Here is a 16,640-nt window from a genome sequence, read left to right as displayed (position 1 = left end):
CTTCTTAACGCGGCCCAATGTGATAAATGCATACTTTCTTGCGCCTGATGAATCATTTCCACAGGCCATAAAGCGCCCCTTTCAAGCGGCCAGGAATATTGCGGCGCAGTCACGCCTTGTCATTCCGTGTAAACTGCGCAGAGACGTCAAGGCGTAACACGACCGCCGCGGCCGAGGTGGTAACAGCGTCTGCGGGAGAAAAAAAAAAAAAAAAGTGACGAGGCAGCTCGTTAAAAGCCGGCGCTCTGTTGTCACAATTCTCTTACACAAAACAGGAACCTTGGCAAAAGTCACGGCGCCACCTTTTCTTTTTTTTTTGCATGACCTCATCTGTTTAGGCAATTTCAGTATAAGAGAGGCAATAGAAGCAGACTGAAGTTGTTGGAATGCTATGCAGCCATTCATCCGTTTTCATACAGTGCCCAGCTTATCACCGCATCGCAATAATCGACATCCATATGGTAAGATTTTCCAATATTGTCAAGCCTAATTGAGATGTTCCCGTCCAAAACTAAATATTATATTTTCTGCACAATAAGGTGCACCTAAAAGCCTCCAATCTTCTCAAAAGCTGATAGTGCACCTTAGAACCTGGTACGCCTTAAACAACAACAAAAAAAGAACGTCATCACCATGTAAATTCTTCAATTTTTACCCCATTTATAAAGTGCTTTTGTACAATTACATTTTTTAACACCCTGTTTGAAATTTTGATACGCTAAATATGCTCCAATTTTTGCGCAATTATATGAGGACAAGACGCAAAATTCTTAAATTCTGTGAATAGTGGACTCCATGTAAAGATGTTCCGCCTCAAAAAAAAATCCCTTTTTTTTGGGGGGGGGTGTCACACATAGGCCACATGGGCAGCTCTTTGCTGATCTAGATTTGAATTTGTCAAAGACTCACCTATCTTGTTTGATTCCAATACCCCTAAGACACTGCCCCTGCCCCCGACTCCATATGGCTCTCCTTGCCTAGTAAGGGCATCACAGTGACTATTTTTTGTTTCATGTCCCCCTAAATTTGGCTTACGAAATCAGAAAAAAAAAATTGAAGAAAAAAAAATGCTGAAAAAGTAAGAAGATGGGACATTTGTAAATTGAGGTCCTGTTACACATTTAATGAGAAAAATCTGTGGTCACATGGGCATGAAGTCCAACATCGCCCCCAGCAGGAGTTCCCAGCAGGGTTACGAGATCACACACTGAGGTCTGTCGCCGGCCCAAACCAGGCCTCAGTGGTGGTGATGGGGGGGGGGGCTGGTCGGTGGACTGAGTGGGTCTGCGGAGACAACACACCGCGGCTGTGTGCGAACATACAGTGGCTCCTTTCGCAGGTTGCCACGCCGGAGCAGACCGCAGGATTGCAGTGTTTACACAAGAGCCGGTGCATAAGAGAAAGGCGGCCCACCGCCGGACCACCGCCACCCGCCATTCTCCGGGCTCTGGACTGCGACCCGAGGGCTCATCTTTGTTGAAAATGGCTCTCGGACCCGCCGCCTCCCACAGGGCCGGCCTATATTTAGCAACAAACCTCTTCATTCTGAAAAAGATGTTTGGCTTTCCATTGAGAAGGTAATGGGGAGGGGGTCTTCACAGGGGGACGGGTGGCGGTCTGGGGGGGCTCTGCTCTGCCCACGTTCACCTGTGCTAGCTCCGTGTTTATGTTCACAACTTTCCGCGTGCTCAATCTGTGAAGGACGGCCAAGAGATGTGGCGGGAGAGGCTGAGGATTCCCGTAAAGAGAAACAGTGAGATGGATCAAATTGAGGCGGGAGAAAGGGGAACTTTCAAACACACGGATAAATGCGGTACCCACAATTACGAGTTGAATTCAGTCCACGAGCAAAGCTGGTAACCTCATTTACATTACCAATATTCCCCAGTGAATTGAATAACAACGCTACAAATCTTTCAAACCCCCCTAACTTTATTCATAGACCTGTATTGTATAAAAACATTACAAATCATAACCAAACGGAAGATAAAATACAAATAATATAAAGCCCCTGCCATCTTGGAATCCAAGGTTGTGGTCCTGCTATTTTGAATATTTTTCTATTAGTTAAGACCTCTAATTTGATTTAACACTCGTTTATACATTCGTAATTCCACTGTTGACCACTTGACGGTGACACTAATCTACAGAAGTTAAATGAAGAAGAAGAAATCAACAGAAAATACCATATTTCAGCAATCAGCACAGACTGACGCTGTGTCTGAATTTACACCAATCCCTAGGGGTGGCACTTCTAAGGGGTCCTGCCATTTTTTTGGGGGTGTACAAATGTTTAGAGAGGATAAATGTAGGGGATCATTGTGTGCAATTCCATAGTTGACCACTAAACGATGACACATTTATTTAATGTCATCAAAGATCGAAGAAGAACGAAGCAGGAAGTACTGAATTTTAGCACTGACTAGTCTTTGTTGAAAATGATTGTCATCTGTTGTCATCCTGCTTTTCACATCGAAACTTGATTTTTTTTTTTTTTTGGGGGGGGGGGGGGTAATGTCTATCTTTCCGTGTGGGTAAAGCGAGAAATTGAGTTTGTCACTTTGGAAAGGAAAGAATTAATCTACGGTAAAAAGATTGCTCTTTTCCCAATCTATTAGACAATTTCAAATGTGTTTGTTTGATTAAAAACAAACTTAAAATACAAGTGCCCTGGTGTGCGTTTTACTCATTGCCGGGGTGGTCTAGAGCATAACCATCGTATACTGAGTTACGAGCCTGAACGAATTCAACTCTTTAGTCAAGGCAGCACTGCACATTGTCCAAAAACCCGATCTAGGCATGAAATCGGAACTGTAAATCCAGCCATATCTATTCCTTGTGCGATACAGCAGAAAACCCATAAAGATGTTTTCCCGCAGCGCGTTCTGGTTTTCATCTGGCCATCTTTCCCGTGCCCACATCTGTTCCTCGCAAGTCTGGCTCTCACAAGCGCTCGGGGGTCCCGACTATCTGCCGGAAAAATCAAGCGAGCTGGCTCGCATGTTTGCGTGCTAATGACGTTCTGCTGACTCCACCTCCCCCCTCCCTCCTCTTCCTGTTACTCAAAGTGCCATTGAACTTGGAGGCAAATCCGAGCCAGGACATGCGTGTTACATGTTTTCATTTGCAGTCATGTATGCCCCGATGCTGAAACAATCCCGCTTTTCATGCCTGCGCTCTCATTCAGTAGGGATGGAGGGGCGAGAGAGAGAGAGGGTGGTGGTGGTGGGGGGGGCTTTTTCTTTTTTTCCAAGGTGAGCGCCTCATGGGAGATGACTGCTCGCTGCCATTAGTTTAAGTGCAGGAGTGTCGGTTAACCCGACACTGGCACCGGCGATACTTAATGCCAGATGGAGGGAGCTGTCCTTGAAGTCTTAACAAGCGCAGCGTACAGAAACAAGCCTTTATTCACAGCGTGGGGAGGAAAAAAAAAAGGGAGGATAACTTAGCAAGGTTACCACAAAGTGTATGTTAAATCCCACATAGGGAGGCCGAGCGGAGATTGAACGGCTTGGGGAGGGGGGCCAAAGTGGATGAAAACACCGTGTGCGATGTTGCTGACGGTCATTTTTTTATTGCGTGCGGAACGCGGCGGGAATCGAAAACAAAGTGCTGCTTGTCGCGCCAAAAGGGTCCAGCTGCTTAAGAGGTGTCAAATTATTGTAGCTCAGCTGGATACGCCAGGGGGCGAGCGGGCGGCCAAAACCAGCTGACTTTGGCACATTTGTCTATCGCCGCGCTGCATCCCAGGTCTTCACACCCATCTAGCCAAAACTACGAGAACACCCATACCCGAAACTGCCTCCTCTCAAAGACTCGACAAGTGCGTTTCCCACGTCGTCTTGGCCAAGTTGCCCGTGCCAGGCGAAGAAAGTAATGAAGTGTTGGGCGTACGATAACATCAGCTGAGCAAGGGCTTTTCGCTCGGTCGGAATGTGCGCCGGCTGCAGGAGACGAGGAGCTGAAAGCTCACAAATACGTCAAATAACTTAAAGACCGCGCCGAGACTTAAGTAAAGTTGGCAAGATATTGGCAGATTCGGACTTTCGCGATCAATACCTCTCAGATAAAACGTCGTCGAAACACCAAAGTCGCCTTTATGCCTCCTTCGTAACACAGACTACCAGCTACAATGTCAAAAAAAGACATTTGTAAAATATTTAAACCGTTTCTTTCGGTGAAAAGACGCAATTGAGCTCTATGAGCAGCAGAGGCTGGGCGAGCGCGCAAGGGACCGTCTGCAAAATACTAGATGAGGAGGGGGGAAAAAAACAATAACGCCACAATTTGTGATTATGAATTCAACGAACAAATCAAAGACATTAACATAATCATATTGGGACAGTGCTTTTGAATAAAAAAAGCGTTTGTTTAATTTTGGATAATTTGTGTACTTAAAAATCATTAATAAACTGTATATTCATCTATAGCTCCAATATTGTTTAATATAAGGAGTCCAAAATCACTGGGCATTCATGACATTTTCATGATCGCACTACAACACTCGTTTTTTAAATGAATTATTTTGATAAATTTTGGGGCTTTATTTTAAATGCTTGTTAATCATTTATACCCTCAAAAAGAATCAGTGGCTCCCCTTTTTGAGTTGGGGTAAACCCTCCTAAATCACTACAACCATCAATGAAGTACTCCCAATTATGCAACAACTGCTGGTTTTCTAATAAATTCCTTTGCCTAATTTTAAGGATTTTTTAAATGCATATTGACCATAATTTACCAATATATTGATCAATAGCTCTGCTGTTGGTTGAGTTAGGGACTCCAAAATCACCACAGACAACAGTGACACCCCACGCCTTATGCTACATTCTTTGGTTTTCAAATAAATCCCTCTGCAAAATTTTAAGGATTTTTTTATGATTACTGATCAATATTTACCAATATGTTGATCAATAGCTCTGAGTTTGGTTGGGTTAAAGACTCCAAAGTCACCCCACACATCAGTGACACCCCTCCCCTTATTCTACATCCTCTGGTTTTCAAAAAAATCCCTCTGCCTAATTTTAAGGATGTTTTTTATGATTATTGATCAATAATTACCCATATATTGATCAATAGCTCTGCTGTTGGTTGGGTTAGGGACTCCAAAATCACCACACACATCAGTGGCATCCTTACCCTTAGGCTACATCCTCTGGTTTTCAAATAAAGCCCTCTGCCTAATTTTAAGGAATTTTTTTATAGTTATTGATCAAAAATTACCCATATATTGATCAATAGCTCTGCTGTTGATTGGGTTAGGGACTCCAAACTCACCAAACACATTAGTGACATTCCTACCCTTATGCTACAACCTCTGGTTTTCAAATAAATCCCTCTGCCTAATTTTAAGGATTTTTTAATGATTATTGATCAATAATGACCCATATATTGATCAATAGCTCTGCTGTTGGTTGGGTTAGGGACTCCAAAATCACCACACACATCAGTGGCATCCTTACCCTTAGGCTACATCCTCTGGTTTTCAAATAAAGCCCTCTGCCTAATTTTAAGGAATTTTTTTATAGTTATTGATCAATAATTACCCATATATTGATCAATAGCTCTGCTGTTGATTGGGTTAGGGACTCCAAACTCACCAAACACATTAGTGACATCCCTACCCTTATGCTACAACCTCTGGTTTTCAAATAAATCCCTCTGCCTAATTTTAAGGATTTTTTTATGATTATTGATCAATATTTACCCATATATTGATCAATAGCTCTGCTGTTGATTGGGTTAGGGACTCCAAACTCACCAAACACATTAGGTTCATCCCTACCCTGATGCTACATCCTCTGGTTTTCAAATAAATCCCTCTGCCTAATTTTAAGGATTGTTTTATGATTATTGATCAATATTTACCCATATATTGATCAATAGCTCTGCTGTTGATTGGGTTAGGGACTCCAAACTCACCAAACACATTAGGGACATCCCTACCCTTATGCTACATCCTCTGGTTTTCAAATAAATCCCTCTGCCTAATTTTAAGGATTTTTTTTGTTTATTGATCAATATTTATCAATACATTGATCAATAGCTCTGCTGTTGGTTGGGTTAGAGACTCCAAAATCACGGCACACAACAGTGGCTTACCTCCCCTTAGGCTACATTCTCTGGATTTCAAATAATACCCTCTGCCTAATTTTAAGGATTTTTTTTATGACTATTGATCAATATTTACACATATATTGATCAATAGCTCTGAGTTTGGTTGGGTTAGGGATTCCAAAATCACCACACACATCGATGACATCCCTCTCCTTATGCTACATCCTCTGGTTTTCAAATATATCCCTCTGCCTAATTTTAAGGATTTTTTTATGATTACTGATCAATATTTACCAATATATTGATCAATAGCTCTGAGTTTGGTTGCGTTAAAGACTCCAAAATCACCCCAAACATCAGTGACATCCCTCCCCTTAGGCTACATCCTCTGGTTTTCTAATAAATCCCTCTGCCAAATTTTAAGGATTTTTTTATGATTACTGATCAATATTTACCAATATATTGATCAATAGCTCTGAGTTTGGTTGCGTTAAAGACTCCAAAATCACCCCACACATCAGTGACATCCCTCCCCTTATGCTACATCCTCTTGTTTTCAAATAAATCCCTCTGCCTAATTTTAAGGATTTTTTTATGATTATTGATCAATAATTAACCATATATTGATCAATAGCTCTGCTGTTGGTTGGGCTAGGGACTACAAAATCACCACACACATCAGTGGCATCCCTCCCATTAGGCTACATTTCCTGGTTTTGAAAATAGACCCTCTGCCTAATTTTAAGGAATATTTTATCATTATTGGTCAATATTTACCCATATATTGATCAATAGCTCTGCTGTTGGTTGGGTTAGGGACTCCAAAGTCACCCCACACATCAATGACATCCCTCTCCTTATGCTACATTCTCTGGTTTTCAAATATATCCCTCTGCCTAATTTTAAGGATTTTTTTTATGATTACTGATCAATAATTACCCATATATTGATGTAGCATAGGGGGAGGGGTGTCACTGATGTGTGTGGTGATTTTGGAGTCCCTAACCCAATTAACAGCCGAGCTATTGATCAATATATGGGTAAATATTGATCAATAATGACAAAATATTCCTTAAAATTAGGCAAAGGGAATTATTTGAAAACCAGAGAATGTAGCCTAAGGGTAAGGATGCCACTGATGTGTGTGGTGATTTTGGAGTCCCTAACCCAACCAACAGCAGAGCTATTGATCAATATATGGTTAAATATTGATCAATAATCATAAATAAAATCCTTAAAATTAGGCAGAGGGATTTATTTGAAAACCAGAGGATGTAGCATAAGGGGAGGGATGTCACTGATGTTTGGGGTGATTTTGGAGTCTTTAACGCAACCAAACTCAGAGCTATTGATCAATATATTGGTAAATATTGATCAGTAATCATAAAAAAATCCTTAAAATTTGGCAGAGGGATTTATTAGAAAACCAGCGAATGTAGCATAGGGGGAGGGGTGTCACTGATGTGTGTGGTGATTTTGGAGTCCCTAACTCAATTAACAGCCGAGCTATTGATCAATATATGGGTAAATATTGATCAATAATGACAAAATATTCCTTAAAATTAGGCAAAGGGAATTATTTGAAAACCAGAGAATGTAGCCTAAGGGTAAGGATGCCACTGATGTGTGTGGTGATTTTGGAGTCCCTAACCCAACCAACAGCAGAGCTATTGATCAATATATGGTTAAATATTGATCAATAATCATAAATAAAATCCTTAAAATTTGGCAGAGGGATTTTTTAGAAAACCAGCGAATGTAGCATAGGGGGAGGGGTGTCACTGATGTGTGCGGTCATTTTGGAGTCCCTAACACAACCAACAGCAGAGCTATTGATCAATATATTGATACATATTGATCAATAAATTAAAAAAAATTCTTAAAAATAGGAAGAGGGCTTTATTTCAAAATCAGTAAATGTAGCCTAAGGGGAGGGATGCCACTGATGTGTGTGGTGATTTTGGAGTCCCTAACAAAACCAACAGCAGAGCTATTGATCAATATATGGTTAAATATTGATCAATAATCATAAATAAAATCCTTAAAATTAGGCAGAGGGATTTATTTGAAAACCAGAGGATGTAGCATAAGGGGAGGGATGTCACTGATGTTTGGGGTGACTTTGGAGTCTTTAACCCTACCAAACTCAGAGCTATTGATCAATATATGTGTATATATTGATCAGTAATCATAAAAAAATCCTTAAAATTAGGCAGAGGGACTTATTTGAAAACCAGGCAATGTAGCGTAAGAAGAAAGATGTCACTGATGTGTGTGGTGATTTTGGAATCCCTAACCCAACCAACAGCAGAGCTATTGATCAATATATGGTTAAATATTGATCAATAATGATAAAATATTCCTTAAAATCAAGCAAAGGGATTTATTTGAAATCCAGAGGATGTAGCATAAGGGAAGGGATGTCACTGATGTGTTTGGTGATTTTGGAGTCCCTAAATATATCAACAGCCGAGTTATTGATCAATTTATGGGTAAATATTGATCAATAATGATAAAATATTCCTTAATATTAGGCAAAGAGATTTATTTAAAAACCAGAGAATGTAGCCTAAGGGTAGGGATGCCACTGATGTGTGTGGTCATTTTGGAGTCCCTAACCCAACCAACAGCAGAGCTATTGATCAATATATTGATACATATTGATCAATAAATTTAAAAAAATTCTTAAAAATAGGAAGAGGGCTTTATTTCAAAATCAGTAAATGTAGCCTAAGGGGAGGGATGCCACTGATGTGTGTGGTGATTTTGGAGTCCCTAACACAACCAACAGCAGAACTATTGATCAATATATGGTTAAATATTGATCAATAATCATAAATAAAATCCTTAAAATTGGGCAGAGGGATTTATTTGAAAACCAGAGGATGTAGCATAAGGGGAGGGATGTCACTGATTTGTGTGGTAATTTTGGAGTCTCTAACTCAACCAACAGCAGAGCTATTGATCAATATATTGGCAAATTATGGTCAATATGCATTTAAAAAAATTCTTAAAATTAGGCAAAGGAATTTATTAGAAAACCAGCAGTTGTTGGATAATTGGGAGTACTTCATTGATGGTGTAGTGATTTAGGAGTGTTTACCCCAACTCAAAAAGGGGAGCCACTGATTCATTTGAGGGTATAAATGATTAACAAGCATTTAAAATAAATCCCCCAAATTTATCAAAATAATTTATTTAAAAAACGAGTGTTGTAGTGTGATCATGAAAATGTCATGAATGTGCCCAGTGATTTTGGACTCCTTATATTAAACAATATTGGAGCTATAGATGGATATTCAGTTTATTAATGATTTTTAAGTACAAACATTGTCCAAAATTAAACAAACGCTTTTTTTTATCCAAAAGCACTGTCTCAATATGATTATGTTAATGTCTTTGATGTGTTCGTTGAATTCATAATCACAAAATGTGGCGTTATTGTTTTTTCCCCCTCCTCATCTAGTATTTTGCAGACGGTCCCTTGCGCGCTCACCCAGCCTCTGCTGCTCATAGAGATCAATTGCGTCTTTTCACCGAAAGAAACGGTTTAAATATTTTACAAATGTCTTTTTTTGACATTGTAGCTGGTAGTCCGTGTTATGAAGGAGGTATAAAGGCGACTTTGGTGTTCCGACGACGTTTTGTCTGAGAGGTATTGATCGCGAAAGTCCGAATCTGCCAATATCTTGCCAACTTTACTTAAGTCGCGCCGAGACATAGCTGAACGTTGGCTACACCTGTGCGCATGCAAATTATGCAGCGGGGATGGCTTAAGCTTCTCAATTGAGGGCTACAGATTGAAAAATATAAGTAGGAAACAGAAACTAAAATTAATAAGTGCAACATTTGCTAAACAGACACAGAAAAACGTAGCGGCACAAATTGGTTGACTTGGTTCCATGCATTAAATGCAGATCTGTCACACTACAAATTCATAATTCTGACTTTATTTTATTAGGGTGAGAATTTTGAGAATAAAATCTGAATTCTACCTTTAATATCTGAATTCTAATGGTGCAGTCAGAATTTGCAGTATCCTCAATTCTGAGATAAAAGTAAGAATCGCCAACCTGTTTTTTCGCTGGCCCTAATTCTCTTCTGGACTATTGCAAAGCTGAAGGGGCTTAAAGTTGATCCCTGATGGACTTCCACTTCCACCTTAATCTTCTCTGTCACCCCTGCAGCACACCTCTCTTGTGTTCTACTCTCATACATGTCGTGTACTATTCCAACACACTTCTCTGCCGTTCTAGATTTTCTCATGATCACTTCCTCAATATCAACAAAGTCTTATCGTGGCAATAGATAACTACAGTATATGAATATTTTTTAAAGAATTTTTGACGAATGTTGAATTCAATTTCCTGCCACCGTGCAGCACTCAAATCCCAAGCCGCAGAATTTTTAATGCATTGGACCGATCCCCTTACATTGTGCAGGTGCGCCGAATGTTCCGGTAGCTTGTTTGAAAACGGACCACTTAAAAGTGGAATGCACCGATCTGTGAGAATGCTCTGCGTCTTGTTGCGGCTTCGTCTCTCTCAGGATTGTCTCCATCCCGCCGATTGCGTCCGCACAAAGTCAAAACTAGCGGATGCCGACTGGCTCGCTATGAGCTCAGAAAGCAAGCAAGCGCCAAAGAAAGGAAACAGTGGAGGGCCGCGGCGGTGTCACGCCAGCACATGACAGGGGCCTTATGTGAGGTTTTTGGCCGCCGCCGTCGTCCCGATCGGCTACCGACGTTCAACCACGCGGACAGAAATGCTAAGCAGAGGCAGGTCTGCTTGTCGAAAGCGGCGGCCAAGCCAAGCACGGAAATGTTTCTTTCCTGTGAACTCAAGACGCTGGCATGGGCCTGTGTGAGGTCGCCCTCTGCCAGTGGCGCCAACAGGGGTGGCCAGGGGTGTCCATTGCCACCCTTATAAATTTGCTGGCCACGCCAACAGATTTGATTTACAATAATTGTACGCATATTGTGTATTTTGTGCTTCTATGGTCACAAAGCCACTTATTTTGTGTACAGATAGGTTTTATTGTGAAATGCAAACCAGATGTTGATGCGTGAGGCACTTCCTGTTTAGCAATTTTCACAAGAATGACTGTGGCGCCTTGCCCTTAGCCAAGCACAGCCTTTACGTTTTGTAAATATTCTCTGATATGTTCTGTAAATTATTGGGGTTTATTGTTATTTTTTTCACCAGACCATTACCGGATTTTTAAAGGAAATTTGTTACTTTACTGATTACTTTATTTTAATATAACTAAGATTGCAAGTGACTCACTCTTAGGCGGGTTTTGCTGCCTAATTAGTATTCAATCATTGTAAATTCATCTGAATTTGGTTTGGGTAGACTCTTCTTCAGCTGAATTTTAGCCTGTTTTACTGCCGCTTCTCCTCTCTCTCCCACACCCGCCCTGACTCAGCCCAAGGCTGATTGGATATCTGGATTTTAACCTGACTTGGGTGGTTACGAGGCATAAAAAAACTCTTGTCAAAGAAAATTGATTTTATAATCCAGAAACTGTTTGAAAATCAACAAAAGAATATATTTTAAGGTTTTTGGTTGCTATTTGATTTAAAATATGTTTAATATTTAATTGAATCATAATTATATCCTTTAAACTCTTGATTCATCTTGGCATTGATCCAAACAGTCTTTTATTGTAATCACAAGATATGTTTTTCCCCATTCTTCAGATCGTATTCCACAAATCATCTTTATTATTAATTTCTGATTGAAAAGTTTGCCTGACTTATCTGATTGTTCTTTTGACATTCCCTTTAGCGCAGCTCCATCCAGTGGATGCATAACACAACCCCAGCCTCAGCTTCTATTCTATGTGCCTTATAATGCAGTGCACCTTATAGCGCGGAAAATACGGTAAACAAACAAATTGAGTGTGCACTTGACTTGTGCGATTTTCACCAAAATGGCTTGAAACTGAGACTTACTCATGACTTCCTCGTACTTTGCTCCAGCGTTAGCTTTAAATGCTGAATGCAAGCTTCAGAAGAGGCCCTTTCAGTTGCTATTAAGGTCAACTTTGCCTTCGTCTCAATAAATGACGTTTCAACAAGATGGATGACCGACATTAAGTTTTCCCCTGTGATGATCCAACACGCCATCCCTTCAGCGCCTTTTGTGCAGTACTAATACAAATTCTCATTGGCTACATGAAAGCTGACACGCCGTACTGTTTGCCCCAAGTTCAGCGAGGACATTAGAAAGTGTGCGTCTGTATTCAAAGGCCAAATAAAACGTGAAGGGTCCAAATTGTAATGGTTTTGCAAACACACGGAGGAGCGCTTACGATACAAGCGGGCCACCGTCCAAATGGGCATCGGCGAGGGCCAAGGAAGGAGTCTCATTTTTCTTCTGACGGACGTGTCTACAACTCGCCGTGCGTCCTTTCAGCTCAAATTTGGATTGTCAACACATGAAAATATTTTGTACGACTGGTGCAAAATGGCTGTTTCAAGGCCAGGACACACACGCACACCTAGCTGAAAGCTGCCCGCCAACTCTCTCCACAGGAAATGAATCAGGACTTGTCTTAATTAGTTTGGCAATTAAATGTAGCAGAATGATTAAGTGTTTTTTCGTGACACATTAGTGTGAAAAGTGTACATTTGGTTTTAAGACAGAGTTATGGATTGCGTCTGCTGGAAAATTCTTTCACTAATGACAATGGGTATGCATACAAAACCTGACAAAAGAACAGTGTATGTTCAACACAATTTAGTAATAAGATGTTTTATGCTCCACTTAATTTGCTCTTAATTTGAAAAGAAACCAGTACTGTTCTTAACACATTTAAAAGCAGTAAATAGGTTTGCTGATGTCCGCAGAAACCCTGTAAAAATCTCGCGTACTCATTTGAGAACTGCTGTCTAAATACATGAGCCTAAAAAATTAATTTCAAGCTCGGAAGCAGCACAGACTGCATATATGTTGCCATATGTAAATTGATGCACAACGGCAGCAAAAAGCTGCATGATATGGATCTTCTTCTTAGTAATGAGAAATAAACTACCCTACTAACAAGTACCGTTTTCGTCAAAGGCAAATAAGGCTTCGCTAATCATGCTAATTACTAATGTGAAATACAGTCATGAAAGGCCCCAAAAAAGTGCTTAGGTGTATACTAGACTTTCCACAGGTCTGCCGAGAACTGCATTTGGGTGGTAAGCCAGCAGCGGTGAAAATCAAATTTTTGTCACAATTATACCTGGACATAAAATAAACCTATGGCTACATTAGGAATTTATCACAGGGATGAAGATTGCAACTGTTGAGAGCCACGATGAAAATCTTGAGGTCAGAGGTAAATTAAACATTAACATAAAACAATACTATGGCTGCATTAGCAATTTGGCACAGGGACAAACAAAAAAATTTAAGAAAATTCAATGTCAATACTTGCCCAATTTTGCACCACAGTGTTGTGATTTCCACAATAAATGTCAAAATTATGATTATTTTATGTGTATATGTTTTGCTTTCATTATTGCACTGAAAAAAGATGCAAATTCCAATATGTCAAGACAGTCACATTTTATTTTTTTTCCAGAATCGTCCTAAAAGCGCAAACGTTAAGGTTCCACTATATGTCTACGCCATGGCTTTTGTTTGTTCCAGAACTATACTTAAAACTTAAACACTCTCAAATCTTCGTTCCGCTTTGAAATGAATGGAAATGCCATTAATCGGTTCCAGACCTCCATCAAAAAAAAAAATAATCTTGTTTTTATTGTGAAAACTAGCACTGTATAGATGGATTATTAATAATAATGCATCACGTGAAAGTGTGGATTGAACCAGAAGATTTGAACCCGAGCAGAATGGCAAAGCATTCTCACATTTATTGACTTGTTATATAATTTAAGTCCGGTTACTTCTAGAAGAAGCCAAACGTCACTACTTTGATCTCTCGTATAACCTGCATGTTGATGCCTTGCATGACGGGTTCTTATTATTATTACTATTATTCCAGATTTTTTTTTTTTTTCTTTTGGTTTGGATCAATGGATGCATGCATGGGCTGACAAGGTCATGATCATACGAGGAAATGTTCTAACCTGAGTGGGAATGGGTGAGAAATAGTAATGGCTGGCTGCTGTGGTTTATTGAAACTCTCCAAGATCAACTAAATTGAAGAGTCTGACTTCATTGCTTCATCGGGGCGTTGCTGTTACACTTTTTTTTTTTTTTAATGAAAGCGATCAATGTAACCTTCTCACTACCAACCACGCGGTCGTGTTTGTCTGGTTCCGAGCAGGCGTTTAATTTGTTCCCCTGGTTTATTTTGCAGTTATCTGTCACGAAACATCATATCAGACCCACCGCCGGGGCCCATTTGCTTTAATAAAGTGAACTCATTCTGAAAATGTGACTGTTGACCATTCTGGAGCCAACTTTGATCATTTTTTTTTCAGAGGCCACGACTGTTATGCTTAAAGAGGCGCTCGCTATGATTCTTGGCCCGCGGCTTATTTTCTGTATAAATTACACACAAAGAAAGCTTAAGAGGTGTTTCTCAAGGGCTCCACATTTGCAGCCTCTCGCTACACTGGCAGGTCAGCGGTGGAAAAGCTGAACTATGCTTCAAGTGCTGTATTAAGTGTGGTTTTGAGCTTCGCTGTGTGGGGGTGTGGTGCAGAAGCATCCCGGAGAGTTGGGGGGGGCCGCTGCGTGAAGGACAAGTGGGGAGCCACAATACCGCCTCAAACCGCTGTCCCCACAGCCACAACCACACCACACGTATGTCCGTCACAAGGGCTGCTGGGTTTTGTCTGCGGTTAGGCCAATGAGGCCTTCTCTGCTGCCGTAAACACCGCCAGAAGCACTGAAGCGCGACACCAATTCAAACATTTGTTCCATTGAAGCGTATCCAATGTATTCTCCTTATTTGGTAGTTTTTGTTCACTGCACTGCTTTCAGAACATGAATGAATGGAAATGCCATTAAGCCGTTCTGTCCCGCATGTGTTGTTCAATGAGCAAAATAGCAGTCAATAATATAATAATTCAGTAATGACGAGATTAAGTGTCACTTGGCCACCAGAGGGCAGTATAAAACCGCAGACAGACGCACTATTAACCCCCCTTTATGGTAGGATTCAAATTCAATGTCCACTAGTTAGCACCCCCCCCCCCCCCCACACACACACACACACACACACACACACACACACACACACACACATTTTGATCTGCTTTTTGTTTGGGGTGATTAATTCCACTGTTGGTCGCAGGAAGGCCTGGAGCATTTCAAGGTCAACCAGTTCTGAAAATTAACCTGTTGTAGCCTTTGCAGTCCTGCGTTTTACACTTCAACAAAGCGAAGCCTGTGGGGTTATTTTATAATGTACATTTTTAGCATCATTACAAATGTATATTTGGAGTTTATAAGATAATTAAGAAGATGTTTGCTTTTGTATGAGTATTGAGGAAATGTTTGAACACGTTTAAATGTGTTTAAAGATCTTTAAAATAACGTAAAAAGCTCGAAAAACATGCCCTTGGAGGCATTAAAATAGGATATTTCCATATCTGGAGTTTCACGGTTATTGCTTGGTTTGTTATTGCCTGCAGCTAAAAACCCTGCAACGGAGATGGAGTTACTATACTTGTACCAGAGAGTTAGCTCTTCTCTCAGATTCTCAGTCTGCCAGTAATATTAGTCATTCTTTGTGGAGGATAAAAAATATATGCCTGTGAGTACAATATGGTGTCTACAGTACTGTTGTTTTTTTTGTTTTGTTTTTTTTAGGGGAGTGTTAAGAAGTTTCTGATTATACTTAACGATTTCGTGTTTATATTGTTCTGTTATTACTATTCACGCCTGGACATGTTTCTCCTGTGGTCATGTGATCTTCGTAGCAACCGCCTAGCAACCAATCACAAGTTGTTTTTCATTCCTCCACTACCAATCAGGACTCCGTTTACATTATCATAGGTTGTTTTGCTCTTTCAACGGTCAGTCGGCAGGTATCGTTGTAACGGACAGTCATTTTCTGCTTTCAATTATTCGGTGGATTATCACATTCCTTTCATCATTATTCTGTGCGTCCATGAGAATGTAAGTACAGTGTGAATATGTTGTCTGTTCGTGGTTTTGGATACATGTTTACGTTTGCAGTGCTTCACTTTGTCCATTAACGTCTAAGTTGTTATTGCATTTAAGTTTGGTATAATTGCTAAAGGCAAATATACCGTACTTTTCATACTTCACTTTTAGTATTCATGTCAAAGTTACATCCACAAATGTGCGTATTTTTCGAATGTTTGCCGTGTGTACCGACGTGATTCTTATTCCGTAAGTGAGTGACGTCACCGCCCACTCAAATCAATTCGGCTCCATTAACCCTTTCCTACCTAACGCACATTTGGAACGATTGGGTTGAATTCATTCTTCCTATCATTGTACGGTATGTTTGCCTGTATTGTTTATGTTATTCTATGCTAATATAGAGTAATGTGAGAATATGATGTAACATATTGTACAATTTTAGTTATGTTAGTTATCATTGTTTAGTGAATGTTCTCTGCTCTCCTTTGCAGAGACCACAAACACACA

The 16,640-nt window shown here is 40.3% G+C and overlaps 1 long non-coding RNA gene across 3 annotated transcripts in view; it reads left to right on the top strand.

Annotated features, from left to right (window-relative positions):
• The window catches only part of LOC148422630 (uncharacterized), a 29,878-nt gene extending 17,103 nt beyond the window's left edge, over positions 1–12,775 (top strand). For all 3 annotated transcript variants that reach the window (XR_015865819.1, XR_015865817.1, XR_015865818.1), the window contains exons 4-6: positions 1,340–1,577; positions 11,847–11,942; positions 12,041–12,775. This is a non-coding gene — a long non-coding RNA (uncharacterized LOC148422630). The remainder of the gene's footprint in view (positions 1–1,339; positions 1,578–11,846; positions 11,943–12,040) is intronic.
• Positions 12,776–16,640: the final 3,865 nt, after the last annotated feature.

This window comes from Hippichthys cyanospilos, chromosome 6 (assembly GCF_059441005.1).
Source record: "Hippichthys cyanospilos isolate Australia breed blue-spotted pipefish chromosome 6, RoL_Hcya_1.0, whole genome shotgun sequence".
Lineage (NCBI taxonomy): Eukaryota > Metazoa > Chordata > Actinopteri > Syngnathiformes > Syngnathidae > Hippichthys > Hippichthys cyanospilos.
Note: the sequence above shows the minus strand (reverse complement) of the source record. Positions and strands in the feature narration are given on the sequence as shown.